The sequence below is a fragment of the Bemisia tabaci genome, chromosome 3 (genome assembly GCF_918797505.1).
Source record: "Bemisia tabaci chromosome 3, PGI_BMITA_v3".
NCBI classification, from domain to species: domain Eukaryota; kingdom Metazoa; phylum Arthropoda; class Insecta; order Hemiptera; family Aleyrodidae; genus Bemisia; species Bemisia tabaci.
In genome coordinates, this window is record NC_092795.1 from 5401617 (window position 1) to 5412453 (window position 10837).

The window sequence follows — 10837 nt, forward strand, 5'->3', positions numbered from 1 at the left end:
CGGAATCCGCGTCGCGTCGCGTGTCGCGGGGGCTTGGCGCGGCGGCGGCGCGATTTCGCGGATCGGCGACCTTGCTCGCGATCCGAGATTCGAGACGGTGCCGGTGCACCGGAATGACATCTCTGATTTGCGATGAGGACGACGGCGTAGCGGTTACCTCACCGCTCTGAGGTGCTAACGACGCTAAGACGAAACGACGCAACCCTCGCGGGGTGTAGGATGGAGTTGTGCGGTTTTGGCGGAGCCGGGCAGAAGAGGCCTCACGGCCGGACGCGTGGCTCGGCGGCGCGTACGACTACGAGTGACCACGTAGAGTTGTGCAAGCGCGGTGCGGCCCGCTTCGAGTGCTGTTTTCGAGGAGTAGCCTGCCGCGCCCAGCCGGGTTCTCAGAAATCCACCCGGGAAAAAGCTCCGACCAGAGTGCTTGTAAAAGGAGAGCATGGACAATGTTCATTGGCCAGTTGGTCAGTTGCGCTGGTCGCAGAATCGCTTTGGTGCTTGATTCTTGTGGATAAACTGAAAATAATAAGATCTGTCTAAACCGCAACTTTCTAAGTTAATAATAACCGAGGTATCGCATTTGGTAAGTCGGGGTTTTGACGTCATCCACCGAGGTAATGACACTTTTGGTTTCTTCCACCTTGCTTTCATCAGTCAGCGTGACGCACATTTGCACTGGTTGTTCAACGTGAAACCCGGATTAAAGCAAGGTGAAAGAGACCAAGGATGCGTCACTGCCGCGGTGGATGACGTCAAAACCTGACTTTTCAAAGGGCGATATCTCAGTTAATATTGAACGTGAAAAGTTGCGGTTTACACAGATCTCATCATTTTTAGCTTATCTACAAGAATCAATCATCAAAACACGATTTTGTGACCGGCGCAACTGACCCATTTTGGAAGTTAGGTTTCATCAGGTAAGTGCTCGACGCCCCAAGGGTTGTGTGCTTCGACAAGGGACAGTGGAGGTTAGGTGTGGTAGAGCGTCAAAGAATGCTATAAAGCGACTTTTATGTATGTATGGTTTCATCAGGTCATGCAGCTCTAAGAGGCCCCAAAAAATCTAACCTATCAGCTCAGATCGTCGATCAAAGTGCGAAACCACGTATCTCCACTGCGATGTTTCCATATGTCTTTATCTATTTTAGTAACATACGGTTTTGGTCGATTTAACCAAAAATTTGGTCCATCGACCAAGGCCTTTTCAGCCAATCTTACCGTAAAAAGTAGCTCATAATTTAAGCACGTTAATTGTGCGCTGTGCTCCATTTTTGCTTTGGGGTACCCAGCATCCCTGAAAAGCACCCTTGCATAACCGCGCATAAAGCGAAATTATACCAGAGAGTAAAACTCAGCAAAATCTGTTTACAAAAGCAATTTTTTTATGGTTTTGTCAGGTAAAACCCTCCCTCTGCAACTAGGATTCCAGTTGAATCTCATTAATCTGCATGCAAGTCAGTTGACTAAAAAATTGCGGCAGTAGGAAAAAAATTAACTTCTTGACTGAAAAGACAAAAATTTGTGGATGGAAGAGAATGTGAGAACTTTACTTCGAGCTAGTATCTCGTCGGACACAGAAATGTGACATTGATTAAAATGCCTTGATGAAATACAAATATTCGAACTTGACGGCTGTCCGCGTTGCATAAGCAATGAAGCGAAGGCGTTCTAGCTTCCCGCTTTCGTGTACCTCCCATCGCGCCACGTCAAACGCCGAACAAGCCAAGCCAGGAGGCTACTCGCCCTTTCAAAATCAGCCTTTTTGGCATGGTTTACGCTGTTTTTTAAGAGCACTGAAGAACAAAATTGAGGAATAGAAGAAGACAAGAACAACGAGAGACGAAACAGAGTCCGCAAATCAAAAGTAAGCCTGTTCCAAGGCAGCAGCTTAGGAAGCTCTCCTTTCGAATATCTGTCTCCGTCTTAGGATGATCCGTTATGATAATTATATAGACTGCCCTCTTTTAGAAGACTTTAAGACTTTTCTTGCTATGACCCGAATGAGACTGTTGCACGATCCCGGAATTGCTTTGAAAAGCTGTATTCTATGTTTTTAGGGAGGAGCACGTTTCCGAGCTTAAAAAAGTTCGAAAAGGATTTATTTACTGATAAAAATGAGCTCAAAGTTGCTGTGATGAGAAGAAAGTTTTTCGTTGGTTTTGTTCTTATGATCTCATAGAAGGTGACGACCCATGGTTTCAACCACCATGAATCTAAGGTAATGTATCATGGCCGCTGTATGACCGGAATGTATATGAACAATCGCAGATGATAGGATAACGGTGGTCAATGATCTTTGTGACGTCACGAAATCTGTTGGAGCGATATTTTTCCGTTTGAAATGGAGTTCAACTTTCGGCAACTTGGGAAGTCGTTTTCTAGCCGTTCCCATTTACATGAAAAAAAAGGACTAATACAGGTTTCCTCTTTTTTTACGTACTTTACGAAAATGAATTTTTAAAAAATGTGCAACAGCTCTATTACTTTAAAACCAATCGATGAAAAACTCAACGATTTTTTCAAAGAGGACTCGGTGTACTTGACCGTCTATGAGAGGGGATCTACAATCTGAAAAAGTTCAAAATTTAGACATCCTTGCGTATGTGTGCAGGTGTATTCAATTAGCATTTTCGTGAAATATTTTTTCTTTCACCATTTAACGTACACGGTAAGGACGTAGGACCGCAGGGCATACGCTCTTCTGCACGATTTGCCGATTTGCCCGAGAATCACCCAATTTTCTCCTCTTTTCCTCTTCATCGAGCGCGTTATGCAAATTCTTAACTGAGGCTTTCCAGCGGCAAGGCAAAACTTTGCAATAACTCCAGGTGACTTTCTTATTCCTGGAAATTTTTCGCATCTTAGGCTGAAGTTTCTTCTGGAGTTGCAATATCGCACAGATGTTGCAAAATAATTCTAAGTTGATTATAGAAATTTTGAGATTTCTTTCTCGGAAAAGAATTCATGAGCATAAAATCAGATAATTTGGATCGGGTCCTTTAAGCTTAGAGCTAAAAATGTTTACGGAGCACAAATTGTGCCAACACCAAAACTTTGTAAGAATATTTCTTCAGTACCTCCGCCAGCGAGATTTCATGCTTCACCACTTACAGGATAAATTCTATTGGTCGTGTTCCATTCATAATCATGATGGCGTCACCTGATTTATTCGTCCACGATGTGCTTTTCAACTGAGAAATGTCCCGTAAAATATATTTGAGATGTATTCGCAAGAATTCAGTCACATATTATGTTAATACTTATTATTTTTCATTTCAAGTAAGACTCGTCACATGTGGAGCAAATAAACATATTTCCACTGTAGCAAAGAATACACGCTTCAGATCAAGTGCATTTTAAACACTTAAATACTCAAATCACGTGATAGGTACGGCAATATGTTGGAGCGCCTTCAATTTTGTATGATACTATGCAATACCTCTGGTGTGAAATAGTTGCTTCAAGCGCCGTGGTACGCTGCGGCGCGGCGCGGCGGGCGGGCAGCCAGCCCGAAACGCGCATTGGCGCCCACAAACCTAACGGGGATACTTCAAGCATTGCGCAATGCGTGAAGTATCCCTGTTAGGTTCGTAGGCGCCAGTGCACCGCCGCTCCGCTTTGTGTTAGGCTCTAATATTTAATCTCGTGCAGTCAGCGTTTTTCAACTCATGACTTTGAAATGTTTGCACACTCTGTATAGATTAATCTCATTTTAATTGATGAAAAAAAATATGCATTAAAGGGAAATATAATGTGCGTTTTGTAAATATTAAGGTGATTCCGTACAAACTTAAAGATTTACAAAGCACACGCATTTATACACAATTTCATATAGCCTTTTATAATCGATGGCGAAAAAGCAACTGCCAGGCGATAAAGTGTAAAGCCCGGTGATAGGAACCATAGCTCGGCTGTATCATTTTTTATCGCTTCGTGTAACCCGGCCGTAAGATTTTTCCACTTTCTACAGCCAGCTATATGATTTTCTATCGCCTTCATCAGTTGGCTATAAGAACTCCTATGATATTTTGAAACGCAGCTCCTATCGTCAATTTTTACCAGGGAGGAAATTGGAATTTGGGAGCGAATTTTTCACAGAATATGCGTTCAGTATAGTTTTATTTGATATCATTAACATATTAATTTTTTCAAAAACTGCACTTGTGCGCCTTGTCCTCCAAGCCCCTTAATATTTACTTCCCTCCCCCCTTCTCTCCCCTTCTCTCTCCCCCACCCCTTCTCTCCCTCCCTGTCCCCGTCTGCCCCCTCTTTCCTCCCTCTGTCCCCCCTCTCACCTCACGTGTCACCCTCTGTCCATCTTCTCTCCCCCACCCTCTCTCTCTTTTATTTAATGAAGAACAACGTTTTCTACCCTTTTATCTGTATTCCACTTTCCATCCTTTAAGTTGCTTTCAGGAATTTACTAGGCGCTCGTCTTTCAGGCCACGATCTGGCAACAAAGCGTCCTCTACATATTCATGGCCGGGCCTCTTTCCTGACTCGAGGCTCGCCCAATTAAAAAACGAGCACTCTCGCATCGCATCGCGGGCGCCAAGATCTTCCGGCCACCCCTAATCTCGATAATGTGCAAAGTTTGCGCCCCCAACTCCTCGCCCTCCCGCCCACCCCCGCACGAAATTTCATGCAAAGGTTGCACATGCTTTCCTCCGACTCATGTTTATTAATTTCACCCATTGAATTAAAAGTTCGTCGCGGCGAGAGAATTCGCGATCCGTCGGATAATCGGGCCGTTGCCGAGAGCCGCGCAACTCGCCGAAACCGCGTAAGAGCCGCTGCACCCTACGACGATCTTACGTGGTTCTTGCGGAGTCGTCGCATCGCGGGCGGACCACAGAAACCGCGCACGTGCGTGTGGTTCAAATTAAACTTACGTGGTTCTCGTGAATCTGTCGGATAATCGCAGCTCCCGGTTTGCGGAAACCGCGTAAGTGCGTTGGAGTTTGAGTAGGAGTTGCGTTGTTTTTGCTGGGAGACCTCGAATGCTCTCCTCCCGCGGCTTCGATGACTTCATTCAACACCTCATCCTCCTTCCGGCCCCATCTTTCCCGGCCGACGCACATGAGGCAAGTCAGTCGGAGAGTTCGGACATAATAAGGAAACTTTAAAGCCTTATATTCTCATCATTGCGACGTTAAGAAATTTGAGGAATGGTTTCCTTGGTTTCCTCGTAAAATTTTCTCAACGACACACCTGTGAAAAATTACAATATAAATATCAATATTTGCAATTTTAGTCAAAGAATTTTAAGTTCTACCTATCTTGTTGGTTTGTTCCGTATCTGTGCGACGCTACCTCTCCTTAACTCCACGGCCGAAAGTTGATCCGCCGTGCTAAGGCAGAACGTCGCACGAGCCTTCGTATGATGCCACATTTCTTTTGATAAAACTTAATAAATTCTTTTTCCTTGAATTTAATTGATATTTTCCGTTTAATTTTTCAGAGAATTTTCTTTATGATCTTATCTAACGTATCTGAAAATCCCAAATAGAAATACTCATACTTTTTCTCAAAAATATATTTTTTACGAGGAGAAATTTAGCCACGTTTGAAGGCGCATACTGCGTTTTTCTTCAGCATGGCAGTATTGCTCGACGCGTGTTTTCTTTAGAGGATCTGAGGTGAAACATCAGTGATACATATCATAAGGCTCATTCTCAAGCAACTGTCTACGGGAGACGGAATTTTAATGTATTGTTACTCCTAAGTTTATTTAGTGGAGCGTGTTTTGTTGAATCGTGTTCTCCTTCAATTTTAAAAATACTTCACGCACATCCGAGCGATCAATACAATTGTATTTTTCTTTAAAAGTGATGGTCCACGGGAAGAGGAACCTAAACCCACCGAGGCAAAATTTTTAATCGAGTCATTTTTTTCCATGAAACTTCTTCAAATTCAAAATACTTCAAGCACATTTGTGCGATTTTTACTAGCATTTTTTTACATACATACGCCACGTGTTTCAAGCCATTCTCCGCTGCGTTTCTCTTTTATTTTCTCTACGAGTGTGACTGACCACGAAAGAAAGAATCTTGGCCCGCGGCACTTAGCGGATTGGATCAATGAGAGAGGTCGAACCTGAACTTTTTGACGAAACTGCAAAATTTGATGTTTAATCTGTCAAATTTTAAGTTTTAAGGAGTGCTTCTTAAAAAAAAAAAAAAAAAAAAAAAAAAAAAAAAAAAAAAAAAAAAACTACGAGGAAACCAGTGGAGCCAATAATGTTAAAGCCTCAATATTTTGTATAAACGGAGTTACAAGCTCGTAAAGTTTCCAAATTTTGTCTAACCTCTCCCATTGACTCGATTCAATGCGCGGCACTCCACGGAGAGTAAATTTTCAGCTAAGGGACTTATTCGACTTAGATTGAAAAATCGGATTTTAAGATTTCGAAGGAAAATTCTCTTCAAGGATAAAGAACAAGAAAAAAAAGAGGACCATTAGATGAAAAGAAAAGGGTAAACGCATCATGAATTTTGTACCATTTGATATTTAATTGAATGTTCTTCATACTTCCTTCACGAGTATGAAAATATACGAGAAACCAAAATTCTTTTCAGGAGGAAGCCCGGGAAGAATTTGCTAACACGACTCGTTTTCTCTCGTATTTTCCCGTCTTTTTTTCTTCCTCTTTACTAGCGGCGTAGCATGCTTTGCGATGTATCGATTCATCTGTCATTTAAACCTATGGAAGAAGATCGACGAACAGGGTGTTCGCAGCGAACACCTTAATAATCGATTATTTACCACAGCTTCAAATGGGGAAATATCGATAGATCGCAAGGCACGCCACGCCGCTGCTCTTTACATATTGAAGGATACATCTTGGTAGGACATTTTGCCGCCCCTCTCCCCGGAGGGCGCATCTCAATCTCCACGTGGAACCTGTTCTCTGTTTAACTCTATGCCAATCGGGGCTCAAGAAGAAATACAGATACGCCCTTACATCAGAGGGTTGACGATTTCTACCCTTCTTTTATCTGCTTTCCCCTTGTAGCTCACGATTTTCCTTCCTCGCTGAGCAATTCTGCGTTTCCGAGGATGAGGCGGATGATGTTTATCTCACATTGAACAGTGAACTCCTCCTGTTCCTCTCACAAAAAAATCGGAATTCCACCCATGGCGCCGTGCACAGGGCCCGATTTACCTACTTGCCGCCCATGGGCCGCCTGTATTTTGCCGCCCCCTTCTCATTCGCTTTGAAACATCAATAAAAACCATCAAGTGAATGTGCCGGAGGAGGAGGGGTGCATAAGACGCGTTTACCTACTCGTGTTGGATAAATTTTTTGCGATAGCCCTGTCAACACTACAAGCAAAATTTCACGGAACTTGACGCGAAAGTTAAGTTCCATAAACCTACCTCTGTGTGGACAAGGTCCTCCATTTATAAGAAATGAACCAACAAATTATGAAAGAACAAACATAAATGTGGTTTAATCATTTTAACTTCCGCCGCTGCGCCGCCGCGCTGATTGCACTGTGTTTGGCGCAATGCGTGAAGTATTCCTGGAGTCTTGTAGGCGCTATGCGTTTCACGCCAACCGTTCCTGACCGCACTGCGTTTGGCGCAATGGGTGAAGTATTCATGCAGTCTTGTAGGCGCTAATATTTGTTACATGCCGACCGCTGCGCCGAGGGCTTCTCCTTTTCATCTCAAGTCCTCGTCATCATTCCTCTCTGTGCTGAGCTACGGGCCAAATTGCGTGTTTAGTTCCTCTCTTAACTCGACTAATTAAAGATGCTGTCTCTTGTATCACCGAAAAACGACAAAATTAGAAATTACTATACTCTCAGGAAAGAGAGATTTTATTCCCTTTTCTCATTGATAATTTTTTTTTCTGAATCCGATTACATTTAAAAAAAAAATGCAAAATTTGCCGCCATGGGCCGCGGCCCATGTGGCCACCCCCTTAATCTGGCCCTGGCCCTGCATAAATTACTTGAATTCTCTGCCAATGAACGACCTCTCACTTGCATTTAAATCTCTGTGCAAATAAACGGATTTTTATGAGCAGAGAAAATAAATTGACAAATACATTTTGGAATTACAGTCATAGAACTTAAAATACGTTATTTAAATCGGTTGAAAATTTGATTTTTTTTAAAATAAAAATTAATGAATCGAATCTGTATAGTAACGGTGTTGCCTGTACGAGCAGGATTCACCACCGATTCTTGATGAGCTCAGTCCGATCAATCGGTAAATTGCTGCGGCAAACAACCTTTTCTCATGAATATGCAAATGCGCGGAACAGTCAGTGGCTTGATTGCATCGTCCGGATGCACGTGACTGCATTTAAAGTGAAAAAAACCCCAGAAATGAAGGAAATCGTGACGTGAAAATCGTCGTTCCCCCACGAAAAAACTTAACTGCATTTCGATGTTGCCACATTTCCCTCGCACATTGCATTATTGCCGGGAGAATATTGGGCATGTCTAACTGAAAATGTCACTGATTTCTCTTACGATCTCACGCAATGATCAAAATAATTTCGGACAAAAATTGCACAGGCATTTTTTCGTAAAAAATTGAACAATTTGAGTCAATTGTGTAACCTAAGTATGGAGTTACGTTCTTTCATCTTAGGAACGACAAAATGTACCTGTCATTTTGTTTCCAGTTGTTAAAGTCTCCGACGTTAACGATCCAGCCAATGGATGTGGGTTGAATCTGAAACTCTGAACGTAAAAAACATAGGTATGGATAATTTTTTTTTTTTTCTTTTTTTCGAAGGGCCCAGTCAACCTTTACAGGGGTCAAATGTTATTGAGTGGCTTAATGAGCTGAGTTCGCATTATTTTTCATTAATTTTCTTTTAAAATGCTAAATTGTAGAAAAACAGATTTCAAAGTCGTTCAAGCCCTTACCCTTTGTTGCACGGAAAAAAAAAATTTCATTTTTTTAAAAAAAATGTTATGGTTCAAATTTAATGATAAAGATAAGCACAAAAAACGCTTCAAAATTTTTTTTCATCCCTTCTGAAAAATTCTGTAGGGGTAGGAAAAGTGGTAGAACTGTCATACCACCGCACACTGACGTTCCAGGTTTGTCATTGTGCGGTGGTATAACTGTCATACCACTTTGCTGACCACATTGGATTTTAGTACATAGAGTACATTTGTATGTATGTATGATTTCAACTTTCTAATTTTAGTAATATCGATTATCACATATATCATTTTTGGGTCAGGTTTAGGAGGGGGGGGGGGGGGTTCCAGCGAGTGGAGAACGGCAGTCAAGATGAAAATAAATATAAATAAAAAAAAATCAAAATTGAAATTTCAAACATAAGCAAAATTTTTTTTTAAATGAATATGAAAAAGGTCAAAATCCAAAAACTTTGTGACTACACAGAATTAGGGTGGAAGGAATGGGGGAAAAGAAGAAAAAGAAAAAGGGGTGTATATTTGAAGTTCCAGGGGAAACTTATTTTTTTGTGGGAGGGGGGGGGGCAGGAAAAAACTAAAGAATATTTGTGGTCAATAAAGAGTGGCATGTGAGGTATCATTTTCTGGGTCATTTTGGTAGTAGATTTAATGTATGAAGTCAGAACAGCCACCCCCCCCCCTCCACAGTCAAAGATACTGCCCCGAATTCAATATATCTGACTTTGAAAGGCAGGAGGGTGCATTTTGTAAATTTTTACGTGATTAGGCAAGTGAGATATCAATTCTTATGAAATTTTGGTCCAAAATTCCATATAAGGATTCAGAATTTCATATAAGAAGTCATAATAGCCCCCCGGTCAACGAAAAAGCCCCAAATCAAAGATGGCGACTAAATTTGAAAGGCAGAAGGGTGCATTTTTTTTAAAAATTTTACGTTATTGGGCAAGTGAGGTATCAATTCTATGTAAATTTGGTCGTCGATTTCAAATGTGAAGTCATAAAAGCCCTCCAATCCACAACAGTGCCCCAAATCCAAGATGGCGGCCGAATTTGAAAGACAGCAAGGTGTATTTTTTAAATTTTTACTTGATCAGACACCTGAAATATCAATTCTGATGTACCTTTTTTCGTAAATTTTATATGTAGTCATAAATGCCTCCTGGTCGAAGGGGGTACCCTAAATCCAAGATGGCGGCCAAATCTAAAAGGCAGGAGGGTGCATTTTTTGAAATTATAAGTGATTAGGCAAGTTAGGTATCAATTCCAATGTCACTTTGGTCACCCACATTATATATAAAGTCATAACACCCCCACCAACCAACCCCCCCCCCCCCGGTCAAAGAGGGTGTCCCAAAAGCCAAGATGGCGGTCAAATTTGAAAGGCAAGAGGGTGTATTTTTTAAATTCTTACGTGATCAGGCATCTGATATCAATATCAGATATCAATTCTGATATCAATATTAGATATCAATTCTGATAAGATTTTTGTTGTGAATTTCATATATGAAGTCATAAAGGCCTCCTTTTCAAAAGGGGTACCCTAAATCCAAGATGGCTGCCAATTTTGAAAGGTAGGAGGGAGCATTTTTTGGATTTTATGTGATTAGACAAGTTAGATTTCAATTCTTATATCACTTTAGTCGCACATTTCAAGCATGCAGTCATAAAAAAACCCCGGTCAAAGAGGGTGCCCCAAATTCAAGATGGCGACTGAATTTGAGAGGTAGTAGCTTCACCCTTCACCCGAGAAATACGCTTAGGACAAGGAAATGTCGGTTCTCGAGTGACATTGGGATCAAAACTTGAAACGGGGAGAAAGATTTCCTCGAGAATGCACAGAAAATTGAATTATCCACAAAATGCTGTGTGTGCGGTGGTATAACTGTCATACCACTTTATTTCAGCTCAGAAAATCGACTAAAATGAAA